Source organism: Scyliorhinus torazame, chromosome 9 (assembly GCF_047496885.1).
Source record: "Scyliorhinus torazame isolate Kashiwa2021f chromosome 9, sScyTor2.1, whole genome shotgun sequence".
In the NCBI taxonomy this organism is placed as follows: domain Eukaryota; kingdom Metazoa; phylum Chordata; class Chondrichthyes; order Carcharhiniformes; family Scyliorhinidae; genus Scyliorhinus; species Scyliorhinus torazame.
The window spans coordinates 203,791,324-203,807,185 of NC_092715.1; positions in this window are offsets into that span (position 1 = coordinate 203,791,324).

Consider the following 15,862-nt stretch of genomic DNA (forward strand, 5'->3'; position numbering starts at 1 on the left):
TGCGTAAGAAAGGATTGGAAAGGTTCATCCTTACCCTGCAAACGCTGCTGGAACAGGTAGCGTTCAAAACTTTCATTCACCTCTACGCTGCAGTGAGTGTCAAACTTGAGGAGGACTGTCTTGAACTTCGTCTTGTCTTCATCATCTGCAAAGGTGAGAGAATTGAAAATGTGGATGGCATGGTCTCCGGCCGTGGAGAGGAGAAGAGCAATCTTTCCAGCAATGTGGAGGCCGGCTCCACTGGGAAGCTCTGTATCTCCTTTCTGGCAAAATCTTGAACCTACATGTATCTAAACATTTCCCCCTGTTCCAGCCCATACTTCGCTTCCAGCTCCTTCAGTCCTGCAAACCGACCCCTCAGAAACAAATCTTTTAGTGTCTTAATCCCCTTCTCCACCCAATTCTGAAAATTTCCATCCCACTTCCCTGGCTCAAATCTGTGGTTCCCCCGAATCGGCATTTCCCTTGACCCTGCCCCCAACCCGAAGTGTTGGCGAAACTGCCTCCAAATTCTCAATGAAGCTATTATTACCGGACTCCCTGAGTATTTCCCCGGGGCCATCGGGAGCGGCGCTGTTGCTATTGCTTTCAATCCCGACCCCCTGCACAAACTCTCCTCCATTCTGACCCACTGAGAATCAGCCCCTCTAACCCAGCTCCGCACCTTCTCCACATTTGCCGCCCTGTAGTAATACTTCAGGTTTGGAAGACCCAAACCCCCTGCCTGCCTTCCCCTCTGTAGCAGCACCTTTCTAACTCTGGCCACCTTCCCTCCCCATATGAACAAAGTAATCCTTCCCTCAATCTCTCTGAAAAAAGACTTTGGCAGGAAGATCGGCAGGCATTGAAAATTAAACAGAAATCGCGGTAACACATTAATTTTAACTGCCTGTACCCGACCCGCCAGTGACAGAGGGAGACCATCCCACCTTGCCAGATCAGCTTTCACTCTCCCCACCAAACTAGAAATGTTGTACCTGTGGAGCCCCCCCCCACTCCCGGGCAACCTGCACCCACAGGTACCTAAAGTGAGTCCCTGCCCCACGGAATGGCAGCCCCCCTACCCCTGCCCCCACCCCCGGCAGAGACACCACAAAATACTCACTCTTGTCTAGATTTAGTTTGTACCCCAAGAATGACCCAAACACTCGAAGCAGCTCCAATATTCCCCTGTCAACACACTCGGTTCCGACACGTATAACAGCAAGTCATCGTCATATAAGGACACCCTATGCTCTATCCCCCCCCCACCGCACTATTCCTTTCCATACCCCTGAACTTCTCAATGCGATGGCCAACGGCTCAATCGCGAGTGCAAACAGCAGGGGGGGGATATAGGACATCCCTGCCTAGTCCCACGGTGGAGAGAAACGTATCTCGAACTGATGTTGTTTGTGCGGTCACTCGCCCTCGGATCCTTATATAATAGCTTTACCCAGTTCACAAATCTTGGTCCAATCCCAAACTGCTCCAAAACTGCCATCAAGTACCCCCATTCTACCCGATCAAACGCCTTCTAAGCGTCCAGTGCCACAACCACCTGTTTTCTTCCCCTCTGCCGGTGCCATAACGACGTTCAATAACCTTCTAATGTTTGAAAAGAGCTGCCTCCCTTTCACGAACCCCGTCTGATCTTCACCTATCACCTTCGGGAAGCACTCCTCCAGCCTACCCACCAGTACCTTCGCCAATACTTTTGCGTCCACATTCAGAAGTGATATGGGCCTATACGACCCACACTCCGCAGGATCCTTATCTTTTTTTAGCAACAGGGAAATCGATGCCTGCCCCAAAGTTTGTTGCAACACCCCCTACCCTATCGCCTCTTCAAACATTCCCACCATCAGGGGTGCCAGCTTATCCTTGAATTTTTTTTAATATTCCACCGGAAACCCATCCGGCCCTGCCACCTTCCCCGATTGCATCCTGCCAATCACATCCTTTATCTCCTGCTCCACTATCGCTCCTTCTAATGTAACCCTGTCCCACTCCCCGAATCTCCCTTCATGCTTGAATGTATCTCAAGTATCCTGCTGTGAAGTTAACCATGATGTAACATCTCGCAGATAAGTGCTTTCACTTCCTCTTTTTCTCAGCAGAAAGCACTTAACCTCTTTTGTTGTGGTAAGGACCTGTCAATCATAGATAGATATTTATAAACATCTCTGATATGGGGGTCTAATGTGGGGTCTGATGGGGATCTCTGTTGGGGGTCTGATGGGGGATCTTTCTTGAGGGTCTGATGGAGGGGCTGTTGGGGGGGTCAGTGGTGGTGATCGGGTCACCCTCATGCATGCGTGCTGTGGAGGACTCGTAATTTCTGTGGTGGTGGCGGGGTGGATGCCCCTACCTGTCTACAGAGTGGATCGGCAGGATTTGCATCATGGCGGGGGGGGGGGGGGGGGGGGGGGGGCGGTGTCCACTGCCCACTGCCAGACCTCGGTATCAGACCACCTGCTCAAAATGCCGGCCTAACACCGGGATTCCAGTGCAATCCTGTGAGCTCCCCGCCATGCATAAATTAACATGGCAAAGGAGAGTGAATCGTTCCTGGGTGCTGTTCCTATCGGCAGCGCAGACCAGTGGCAATTCTATTCGGTGGGGGAAACTTTGTTAAGGATATTTAGTAACTTGAGGAAACAGCAGTAAGAGAACAGGGGTTTACTTAACTACATAAAATATTCTCCTCAAGGCAGTATCTCGCTCCTTGCTGGGAGAACTAACCATACCAGGCCCTGTTTTGGGCCAACTTTTATGTTCATTCATAGCAAGCTCCAGCTGGGTGGCCTCTGCCCCCTCTCTGAGAAGCTCATACTCCATGAGTCCTTTGGGGGGATCAACAATGGTTTCCCCATGGTCCTCGTGGGGATTATAACAGGAAACATACATTGTCTCCTCCTCAATTAATTTATTCATTCATTATTTTATTCATTCATTGAGCTTGCTGCCAACTACGTACTTGATCCCTGTGTTCACTGATCTTTGATCATAAATTTCATTGTTTTATCACCACTGCCATTTTTAATTTTTGACAATCTGAACGTTACCTTATAATTTTCCTTTGCGAGAAAACAAAACAACACCTGGCTTTTATCGGACAATAAGTTTCAATTCTTATCTCCCCAAAGTCTCGCTCCTGTTACATATTTTTTCAGTCTAATCACGTGTTCTTTTCTCAATGTAGACAACCTCCGCTTTCAATTTGTTCGCTGCCGCCTGAGCAATTAACATAAAGAGATTTCACTGCGTCTACATTTGCATTGAGGTGTGTTCATTAAACAGTAACAAAATACATCTAAAATGTACAGAGAGTGATAAAGGTAGGGAATAACAATTGATACAAACTATGCCAGGTTACTGGCCTGACGAGGAATCAATATAAATTGCTTCAAATTAATTCACTTTTATAAATGGGTGTGAGTGTATGTGCGGAGCTTATCTGCTTTTGCATAATTTCAATACCTACACTGGCATTTTGTATTGTGTCATACACGTGGACATATGGTGAACATACAGGCTTCCCCCGATGAATCATTGTCTAAATGCATTAATCCTATATGACACTATGTGGGCGGCACGGTAGCACAGTGGGTAGCACTGTTGCTTCACAGCTCCAGGGTCCCAGACTCAATTCACGGCTTGGGTCACTGTCTGAGCGGAGTCTGCACGTTCTCCCTGTGTCTGTGTGGGTTTCCTCCGGGTGTTCCGGTTTCCTCCCACAAGTCCCGAAAGGTAATTTGCTGTTAGGTAATTTGGACATTCTGAATTCTCCCTCTCTGTACCCGAATAGGCGCCGGAATGTGGCGACTAGGGGATTTTCACAATAATTTCATTGCAGTGTTAGTGTAAGCCTACGTGTGACAATAAAGATTATTATTATTAGAACAGAAATGTCCCAATTAGATCCCTGGGCTGTGCTCTTAACTGTCCTGTGCCTCCAACATCTGTTTGCAGCGTAAAATAAAGGACAGACTTTTACACCTCCCGGGAACGAGCTGGCAGCTGGGGGGTTGGTGTTGGAGGCCACTTGCCAGAGCCGCCTGACTAGCTGGGACTGAAGGGCTGCTGAATTTCTGATTGGCCACTAACGGCTCTTGTATGCAGTGGAACATACTGCCCAAGCAGCGGAAACCACAATCTCAGGCAACTAACTCACTGAGCCGAGCAAAATAGCGTTTTGGCATCCAGGGCCAGTGGAGGTGGCTTGGCCCTGACATTTGAGCCAGGGGGAATGGCCAGTGTCTCCATATTAAATCCTAGCCAAAGTATGTTAGGATTCCCATTCCTGATTGCCAACCGGCGAACCCTGCTGAAAAGTGTTTGTGGGCAAGATCATGTTGGGCTATGGTATAATTGAACCATATGTTTCTTCTGCAGCATTGAAAGGGACGTTCCCATTTTGTACAACCTATTTTGACTTGATTTTCAGTCAGGAAACAAACTACTGTGCCAGGATGAATATGACATGTATATGTGAAGATACCGCCACTACTTGACAGAATTGTTGCAGAGCACAAGTTTCATTTAAGTAAAGCAAAGCTCATAATAAATAGACATGGTTAATTGTACAACTACATCTTATACAAACAAAAGACCTGCGTTGTAATGCAGGGGCCCCATGGAATATTTAGAACATGCAAGGAGTGTCTCTGAAGCAATAAAGGCTGAAATCTCCTGCATCAGTCTTCAACAATGAATCTTCATAAATATTATTTGGGGGTCTATACTTGTCTCTTCGTATATGTGCATTACTTATGTTTGGTATGTATTTCTGTAAGTGTGTATACATACAGATATACGCTAATAGTTATGAATTAGAAGTATCAACAAGGTAAATTTTAAAGCTGTCCTCTCTTTTTAGTTACTTTTCTTTAAACAGCTCGTTTATTTTGATTAACCCAAATCCAAAAGCAAACACGGCTGAAATAATAATGGGATGCGAGTGTAACTACGATCCTGTTAGTCTCTTGTTCATATTTAATTCGTTTGGGTTTTCTTTGTTTCGTGGCTCATGAGGCAACCCATTCCTTTCTCTGATGTCGGTTCACATTGGAGATATTTGACTAGATTGGAGAACTAGCTTGATATCACCCAGCTGATTACGTTTCTCTACAGTTGCCGTTTGTGTTTGCCAGTTTGTAACATGCTTATCTTTGGGTTGTTTCCACAACTAAAGGCACTTTTACATAGATAGATCATTAGCTTGACACGCAGGACTACCAGGACTTGGCGGATTGCTTTTAGTCTGGCTCCTGCCTTTTGATCTATCTGGTCTGCGTGGCCCAACCTCCTCTAACATAGCTCTCAGGGTCAAAGACTTCCCCACATCAAAGTGGGGATCCCTGTTGAGGCTCTAGTCTAGTCAATTCTGATTCATTTCAGTGGTTTGATGGTGCAAATAGTTCATGATTTTGTTGGAAAACCAGCCAAGCTCCTGATATTCTGTAACTATAGCAACTCACAGAGCCATTTGCAGAACAGAGGAGGCCATTCAACCCTCAAGTCCATTTGTCAAATGCAATGTCCCATTTCGAAATTTCTATTCTGCCTTAGGTTTGGAAATCAAATTCCCGTGTGCCGTCGCTCTACTCCTCCAGTCTGCACCATTTTTACAAACACACACTAACTGTAATAATCCAGGAGACATGAGGCTTATCACAATTCTGCCCCCCCCCCCCCCCCCCCCCCCCCCCACACCGCCAAGTCCAGATCCACCCTCTCCCACAACAATGAGGCCTCCTTCGCCGCTTCATGCACTGCCATGAGTCCACCATCAGTGGTGTTGGATCTGGGGGGGTGAAGCAGATGGGGGAACGCCACTTCCTAGCTGAGCGCCAAAGGACTGCTGATGGGGGTTCTTCTGATGGCAGCACGGTAGCACAGTGGTTAGCATAGTTGCTTCACAGCTCCAGGGTCCCAGGTTCGATTCCCGGCTTGGGTCACTGTCTGTGCGGAGTAGGCACATTCTCCCATGCGTGCGTGGGTTTCCTCCGGGTGCTCCGGTTTCCTCCCACAGTCCAAGGATTATCATAGAATTTACAGTGCAGAAGGAGGCCATTCGGCCCATCGAGTCTGCACCGGCTCCTGGAAAGAGCACCCTACCCAAGGTCAACACCTCCACCCTATCCCCATAACCCAGTAACCCCACCCAACACTAAGGGCAATTTTGGACACTAAGGGCAATTTATCATGGCCAATCCACCTAACCTGCACATCCTTGGACTGTGGGAGGAAACGGGAGCACATGGAGGAAACCCACGCACACACGGGGAGGATGTGCAGACTCCGCACAGACAGTGACCCAAGCCGGAATCGAACCTGGGACCCTGGAGCTGTGAAGCAATTGTGCTATCCACAATGCTACTGCGCTGCCCACGTGCTACCTGCAAGATGTGCAGGTTAGGTGGGTTGGCATTCTAAATTGCCCTTGGTGTTCAAAAAGGTTAGGTGGGGTTACTGGGTTACGGGGATAAAGGGGAATAGGGTGGAGGTGCGGGGCTTAAGTGGGGTGCTCTTTCCAAGAGCCGGTAGAGACTCAATGGGCCGAATGGCCTGCTTCTGCATTGTAAATTCTGTGATTCTATGATTCTATGAATGTTGACCTCCAGCCGCAGGTTCATCATCTCAGTCTCCATTTCATAACTTGAGTCTTCATGGGAGACGACTTGTGGGTGTACCATGAGTTGACTCCCCTGCCTGGGGGTAGGTTCCAAGGACATTGAAGACATCACACCACCTGTAGTAGTTTCTGCAGTCAAGGGTTTCCTGCTCCCAAGATGATACAAGTGCTTTTTTATTGTCCTCTCCCTGGTCTTGACCTTGTACGACATAGGGCCAGTCTTTTCTACCATCACTCCTGGAATCCAAGGGGACCTGTCTCCCAAATTGCAAATATAGGTGGTAGCTCCCGGCCTGAAGGTCCTGTCAGGTGTCATAATTGTTTTTCTGAGCCCCCTGTTTTGACTTGCCTTTCCCACCTAGTAGATTGAATCTGGTTCGGAGGCGTCGGCCCATCAGCAAATCTGCTGCCGCAAGCCCCGTTGTGACACGTGGTGTGGTCCTGTAGTTGAAAAGGAACTGAGCCAGTTTGGTGTTGAGCAAGCTGGTGGTCTATTTCTTCATTCCGTTTTTAAATATTTGGGCCACCGCTCAGCCAAGCCATTAGAAGCTGGGTGGTGGTACGGCGTCCAAATGTGTTTCATCCCATTGGACTTCGCAAAAGCCTGGAATTCTCCATTGGTGAAAGGGGTCCCGTTGCCGGACACAAGGACCTCCCATTAATGCAAAATGATTGCCAGAGTTTTTCTATAGTGCCGCTAGGATTCATGGAGGATATCCTATTTTAAAATTAATTTACAGGTTGGGGGCGTCGCTGGCTAGGTCAGCATTTATTACCATTCTAATGTATGTCCATCCAATGGGCATTGACCAAGATTAAAAACATTGTCCCCATAAAAGGCCTGGTGAAGTCCGCGTGTACCATATCCAAGACCTCCCTGACCATTCTCACAGGTGTCACGAGGCCAACAGCAGGAGCTTCTGATTTTTCTGACACGACGGGCACTGTTTCATCAAATTTTCAATGTCAGAATCAAGCCTGGACCACCAGACATAGCTCTTTGCGAGCATCTTCATCATGGAGACACCTGGGTGACCACTGAGTGGCTCCTTCAAGATTGGGTGCTGGCCAATGTGAGGGTCAACCACTTGGGCTCCCCACAGGATGAAGCCATCTTCCATGCTGAATTCTTGGCATTTAGGTCCGAAGGGCTTCAGGTCCTCCCTAGGGTACCCTTAGATTCCGTTGCTTAGGATCAGGTGGTGCAGGTTTGACAGTGTGGGGTCCCTTTGAGTCCATGGATCTGCTTGCCAGGGTATCCATAAAATTTAACATCATGGTGACTTAGTCCATTCTTGGTGTTGGGGGGTGGGGTGGGGGGGGGGGGGCAGCTTGTGGGTAGCGGTAGGTGACTCAGGACATCAGCATTGGCTAAGTGCGTCCTTGGGCAGTGCGCGAAGGAATACTCAAGTATTCATAAGCCTCCAACAATAGTGCCCAGCGCTGAATCCAAGCCAAGGTGATGGCGGGATCGTTTGGTCCTCTTTAAAAAGGTCCAAAAGGGGTTTATGGTCAGTAGTTACCATAAAATGTTGACCCTAGACATACGGTTGGAATTTCTTCACTCTGAATATCACGGCCAAATCCCCTCTATCGATTTGTGCATTGTGATGCTCCGCATCTACCAAGATTCTCAATGCATGTGCAATTGGTCACTCTGTGCCATTGTCCATCGATGGGAGAGGACTACTCCTACTCCTTAGGGGGAGCCATCGCATGTTAGTACCAGCAGTCCTGTTGTATTGTAATGTGCCAAGATATTGGATGACAGCTTTTGCGAATGCTTCATTCTGCGGCGCCTGCCACTACCCCTTCTGGTTTTTCTTCAGCAACATGTGTAGGGATGACAGTAACGTGGCCAGGTTTGGGATAAATTTCCCATAATAATTGATGAGATCTAGGAACAACTTCAATTCCATCGTTTTTCAGGAGATTGGTGCTCCTTTCATGGCCTTCACTTTGTCCTCTCAGGGTGCAGGCCACCTTTATCAACACGGTAGCCAAGGTTTGTCATCTCACCCGCCACACTTTTCACACTTGAGTCAGATGCCTGTGTCTGAAAAACGTCACAGACTTCCTCCAAGTTTGCCAGGTGTTCTTTATTGATGTCTCCTGTGATTAACACATCATCCATCTACACTGCCACAGCCCATGAAGGATATTTTCTATTAGGTGCTGAAAATGGTGCATGCTGATGAGAATCCTAAAGGCAGGCGGGTGTTGATGATGACAAACTTCCTGAATACCTTATTGAGCTCCACCTGGAGGTATGCATGGCTCATGTCCAGCTTGGTAAACCTGTGGCCTCCAGCCAGCTTTGTGAGAAGATCTTCGATGCGCGGCATGCGGTACTGGTAAAGGCGGGAGGCTCTGTTGACAGTTAATTTATTGTTGCTGCAAAGGCAGACCCACTTGTTTGGTTTTAGTACTGGAACAACAGCTGCATTGCATTATGCAATTTACTAGGCACATAATGCCAAGACTCTCCAGACACACATGTTCGGCCTCTATCTTGGTGAGCAAGGCATCGGGGATCCTTCAGGCCCTGAAATGAGGTAGGGCCTCTGGGTCTATGTCGATTTTTCCCTTGCTCCTTTGATTTTGCCAAAACCCTCTTGAAACACCTCAGGATGTTTCTCGATTACCTCATATAGGCCACAGGTTGGCATTCTGAAAATCCAATTGGATTTTTTGTAGCCAGTCTCTGCCCAGAAGACTGGATCCTTGGTCTTGCATGACTATTAGTGGACGTCAGACTGTCTATTGCCCAAGGGTAACTGGGGTCACGGTGGTTCCTACAATTGGTCGATGCTCCCCAATGTATGTAGCTAACCAGGCCCTGGTTTCCCACGGGCACAGGGGTGCGATGACAGCTCAGAAGTGCCTGAAGGTCTGTTTCCCAATAACGGAGACAGCAGCTCCTGTGTCAACTTCCATTTCTACGGGGTGACCGTTGAAGCGGAGTTTAATTTTGATAGGGAACTTTGTGAGTGGAGATGCAATTCAACTGTATCAGTTTGTCCTGTTCAAGCTGGTGGGTTTGCAAGGCCCTGGCTTGAGGTGGCTTTAGCTTCCAGCCTGGGCAGTACTGTTGCTAACTTTTGGTTGGTTCAATTGGCTCTGTTTTATAACCTTTGCTCTCGAGTCTCCAGGTATCTTTATGACACCGCCACGAGGTTCAAGTTCAAGTAATGACCAATAACTCAATACACCGATTAGTAAGATTCAAATCAAAGCACATTTATTATACACAGTAATTGCTACTCATGCACAAATTCTACGTCTAAGCTACTTCTACGACTAACAGGCCTATACTTAGCTTCGGACTGGCCCACCAGGTCAGGGGAACAAATGGCCTTTCGTTCGGGTTCTGAGTCTGCGGGATTCGAAGTTGGTACGGATTGGTAGCTAGGAGCGCCTATCTCGTAGCGAGCGTTGACTTAAGACTTACTGGATCTCGGCGCCAGTTGAACCACGGTCAAGGTTGGTTCGCGTTGCTGAGTGACCCGGTCAAGAAGAAGGATTTGAACTTGGGGGCTTAACTTTATAGTCCCCAGGGGCTTCCCGCCTTTCGGGGCGGACCCTGTACCTGGTTCTAAGTGATTGGACTTTGTTCCAATCGCTTGGTTCGATTTCTCCAATACTGGAGCAGTTCCCTGATCGATGGGCGGTCTTGAGGTGTTCGTTAACCTCTTTTGTGTTGGCTCCTGCTGGCGCCGGGGAGTCTGGCTAAGCTTTGTTTGTCCCAAATGTTGTGATTGTTCCCGGGGATCACTCATCAGTTTGTAGATGGCTACTACATTATTATGCAGATGGTTGCTTGTATCGATGCTGTCTGGGCTTTTGCAGAGTTTAATACACAGTAACTAGCACCTGCTGGTTTCTGCCTGTATTGGCTGAATTTCCCTGCAGCCTTTGCTGTTCTCCATTTTACATCGGGAGTTGGCCAACTCAGGTGGCTACAGTACGTGTACTGACGACTTTAGCAGCATATCCTTCAGCCACAGATACAGTGCTTGTGCAACTTTCCCCTGAAGTCTTCTGGGGAAGCTTCTCTAACGGTCCTGGGGTTTCATGGCTGTCGACTATGTCCTTGCGTACCATGGCTGAGGGGCGAACAGCTGGTGGGTGGAGTGCAGGGTGCAGAGGTGCCATCCACAGAGAGCCCAGTTTTCCGATACGGGGGCGTTCGACGTTGAACGCGCTGCCATCCATTGAAACTTGTAGTTCCTGGGCCCCTTTTTCAGCATAGTCCAGGAACAGTGCCAGTTCTAAGGCTCTTTTAAGATCAAAGGCGCATTCTGCAAACAGTTTTCTCTGTGTCGCGACATTGTTTATCCTGCATACTAACCAGTCCCGTGGCATCTCTGGCAGAGATGACCCATACTCACAGTGCTCAGCCAGCTTCCTGAGCCTGTCACAGGCCCTCACTGAGTCTTCCGGCTGTATTAAACATGTAGCTTAAAAGAATAACCAATGGTCTCAGGTTGTTGTGGTTTGCCACCAGGTCCACCAGCTCAGAAAAAGTTTTTCACTTCGGGGCCTCTGAGTAAGGCAGGCTCTTAATGATGCTGAATGTCTGGGCTCCCCAGGCAGTCAAAAGGATCACCTTCTGTTGGTCGTCACCTTCTATGCCATTCACACAAAATAAATAGCACATTCTTTCGGTGTACTCGGGCCAATCCTCCACACCCGCATCATACGGCTTGAGTTTCCCAAATAGTGGCATTTCCTGTTCCTCTTCACGCCCTTCTTACTGGAGTCATTGTTTTTTCAAGCAGGGCTGTCCAGAATCCCGTTCTTGCTCCTCATCACCTGTGTAGTAATTAAGGAGACACGAAGATGAAGATTTAATTAATCTTATTTTAACCCAAATGTAAAGCCACACCCACGATATACAACACTAGTGTTCTGGCCCGGGACTAATAGGAACTCCCAGTCCAGGTCTGGGATGATATTTATAGGGCTCGATAACGAGTCCCAATTGGGCGGGCCTCCACCCGTTACCATGGGAACTCGTACTCCGCATGCCCCACGGGAAAATCGATGAGTGATCCCACATGGTCCTCATGAGGGTTATCGCAGCCACCAATCTTCATCCTTTCTAATGTTCGCTTTGCTTGCAACAGGTTCCCTGTAAAATGGCAACAGGTTCCCCTACTGCCACAAAGTGGTCATCAAGGTACTGCCAAGTGCCGCCTTATCTGAGAAAGAGCAGCATTGAAACAATTAGCTGAAGACAAACTAAAAGTGCTGGGAGTGTGAACACGGCAGTTATTCGTTCACTTAACATGAATTTCGTCAACTGGACAGAGACTATGAAAAAACAAGTGAACTGCAGCCAGTAGTGACCATGAGATGTGTGCAAAGTAAACACACAGTTACAGACTTGATCTTTCGGGTAAGATGGTGACCTTCTATTGTCAGCACATTCCAATGCCTGGGAGTTACTCCTTGTGTTATCAGGAACAAACAATTTATGTGTTTGAACCAGCACTGACTGTATACATTCTTTTCAAAGTACATGGAAGGACCTGAGACAAGTACAGTGCACTGTGAGGTACTGACTCATACACGTCAGGAAGGGTTCAGATTTGATCCCCGATCTGTACTATTTTAGCTGACCCTGACTGGACTGGTGATGGAGACTCTGCGAGCGAGGATCAGTGCTCCTTTGGAAAAGTCAAGGCTCCCACTACTGATCATTATCTAGTATTTCCTGCTGGGAAGTGAAAGTTTACGTATGAGCCTCTGTGTCTGTATATACACATTGGATAAGGACAGGGTTCAGCTTATCTGACGTGGCAGCCTTGGTCAAATAGGGCACTGGCACTGATTGCTTGCACATGAAGAATGGTTATTGAGTAAGGCTTTGGAGGGCCTGTTTCCAGGCATGAGTCATTGCCTACATAATTCTGGCCTCGGGTGACTGTGCGGAGTCTGCACGTTCTCCCTGTGTCTGTGTGGGTTCCCTCCGGGTGCTCCGGTTTCCTCCCACAGTCCAAAGATGTGCAGGCTCGGTGGATTGGCCATGCTAAAATTGCCCCTTTGTATCCAAAAGGTTAGATGGCATTACTAGGTTACGGGGATAGAATGGAAGCGTGGGCTAAAGTAGGGTGTTCTTTCTAAGGGCCGGTGCAGACCCAATGGGCCAAATGGCCTCATTCTGCAGTGTAAATTCTATGATCTTTGATTATTCTTGTAATAAGAGGGGAGGCAGTGACACTGTCGCTGGACTAGTAATCCAGAGACCTAAGGTATTGCTCTGGGGACCAGGGCTTGAATTTCATCATGGCAGATTGTGAAACTTGAATTCAATTAAAGTCAGGAATTAAAAATCTAATGATGACCAATGAAACCAATGTTGATTTTCGTAAAACCCATCCGGTTTCACTAATGTCCTTTAGGGAAGGAAATCTGTCATCCTTACTTGGTCCGGCCTATATGTGACTCCAAACCCACAGCAATGGGGTTGACTCTTAAATGCCTCAGGGATGGGCAATAAATACTGGCCCAGCCAGCAAAGACCACACCCCATGAACGAATAAATAAAACATTTAAACCAGTGTCCCATTCGCTTTCTCCCTTAGTTCATTAAATTTTTTAAAAACACATTTAGAGTATCCAATTCTTTTCTTTTTCCATTATGTGGAGATGCCGCTGTTGGACTGGGGTGGACACAAGAAGTCTTACAGCACCAGGTTAAAGTCTAACAGGTTTCTTTGGAATCACTAACTTTCGGGGCTCCTTCATCAGATGAGTGAAGAGGTAGGTTATACAAATACAGCATATAAAGACAAAACCAATGATTTAAGATAATACTTTGAATGCGAGTCTTTGCAGGTAATTAAGTCTTTATAGGTCCCGACGGTGCGACCGGAGAGAGGGATGTTCACAGGTTAAAGAGGTGTGAATTGTCTCAAGGCCAGGACAATTGGTAGGATTTTGCAAGCCCAGGCCAGATGGTGGGGGTGAATGTAATGTGACATGAATCCAAGGGCCCGGTTGAGGCCGTACTCATATGTACGATCAGCAATAAATACTCGATCAGCCAGTTGAGCTGTAGCGCATGGATCCTGAGGATTTGGAATGAGCTTTCCCGGGCAGAATCGATCCTGGAGCTGTAGAAGTCAATCAAAACGGCGGGCGGGATTCTCTCAGGTCAGGCCGGGCTGGAGAATCGCCGGGCCGGGCGCGAATCGCGTAATGCCGCCCCAACGCCGGTCCGCCGATTCTACGGAGAGCAGAGAATCGGCACCATTGGCGCCGCTGCGGTCGGCATGGCACCGGTCGGGGACCGCTCTACGCGGCCCCCCCCCGGCGATTCTCCGCCCAGGTGGCCGTACAGAAAATTCAAGTCCTGCCGGTGCCATCCACGTGTGGTCTTACCCGGCGGGACCTCGGCGTGCATCCATCCGGGGGGGGGGAGGGGATGTCCAACCCCGGGGGGAGCCTCTGCTGTGGCCTGGCCCGCGACCGGGGCCTACTGATCGGCAGTCCGGCCTCTGGGGCTTGGGGCCTCTTTTGCTCCTCGCCGGCCCCTGTAGCCCTACGCCATGTTGCGTTGGGGCCGGCGCAGAGAAGGGAGCCACCGCGCATGCGCGTGATCGTACCAGTCGTACTGCGCATGCGCGCATTGGCGCCAGTCTCACTGCGCATGCGCAGACCCGCGGTGCCCATTTGACGCAGTATCAGCAGCTGGAGCGGCGTGGGTCGCTCCAGTGCCGTGCTGGCATCCTGTAGGGGTCAGAATCGCTGTTCCTAGTTGCATGTTGATGCCGTCGTGAAACGCGACATCGTTTACGACGGCGTCAACACTTAGCTTCAGGATCGGAGAATCCCGCCCGGCATTCCTGGAGAGGACCGACAGAAGGTAATAATCTTTTTTAAAAAGCATTCTTATTTTTAAAAAATTTGATAAGTACAGAACAATGAAGCAAGAAAGGCAAACCCAAAAAACAACTAACCACCCCCTTCCCTCCCCACTACAGCAACAGCCATGGTGACTAGCTCTTTAAAGTCCAGAATAAACAGCTGCCACCTTTTGTAGAAAGCCTCAATTGCATCCCTTATGGTGTTGTTATAACCTGCCTGCTTACCACTGGCTTGGGACTAATGGCAATCCCACAATCCTTAGGGAGTATGAGCTTCCCCAATGAGGAGGGCAGAGAAATCATTAGCAGGTCCCTGCATAAGTAAAGCTGGCCAGTATGGGACCAGCTAGAGAGGAGTGAGCAGCAAGGGAGTTACTGCTGCTGTAGTATATATATATATGTTATTGTAAATAAAGTTTTCTTTCTGTTCTACAAACTTATGCTGGATTCTTCGTGGCCCTCACAAAAGGTGTACTTAATTTTCTCAAGGTGTGCAAACTCCAAAAGATCCCCCAGCCATACTGATGTGGAGATGCCGGCATTGGACTGGGATGGGCACAGTAAGAAGTCATACAACACCAGGTTAAAGTCCAACAGGTTTGTTTCAAATCACTAGCTTTCGGAGCGCAGCTCCTTCCTCAGGTGAATGAAGAGGTGGGTTCCACAAACACATATATAGACAAAGTCAATGGTGCAAGACGATACTTTGAATGTGAGTCTTTGCAGGTAATTAAGTCTTTACAAGTCCAGACAGCAACTGGAGAGAGGGATAATCACAGGTTAAAGAGGTGTGAATTGTCTCAAGCCAGGGCAGTTGGTAGGATTTTGCAAGCCCAGGCCAGATGGTGGGGGGTGAATGTAATGCGACATGAATCCAAGGTCCTGGTTGAGGCCGTACTCATATGTGCGGAACTTGGCTATCAGTTTCTGCTCAGCGATTCTGCATTGTCGCACATCCTGAAGGCCGCCTTGGAGAACGCTTACCCAGAGGCTGAATGCCCTTGACTGCTGAAGTGTTCCCCGACTGGAAGGGAACATTCCTGCCTGGCGATTGTCGCACGATGTCCGTTCATCCGTTGTCACAGCGTCTGCATAATCTCGCCATGGTATCGCAGGTCCAATACCCCAAATACGGCCCCTAGGGGACTAGGCTCCAACCTGCAGAATAAATCCTCTTGGCTGGCTGCGGGGCCCCAAGCTTCGGCCTCAGATAACCAGCTGTCCCAGATTCAAAATCGTTTGACGAGTTGGTAGAGTTGGTATCCATCTGTTATGACCAAAAACATCTGTAATCATACAACGATACCATTTCAACACTGCTGTGTAGACTTCAAGGGGATCAGTTAGGGATGTCTTGACGCGACTGCAA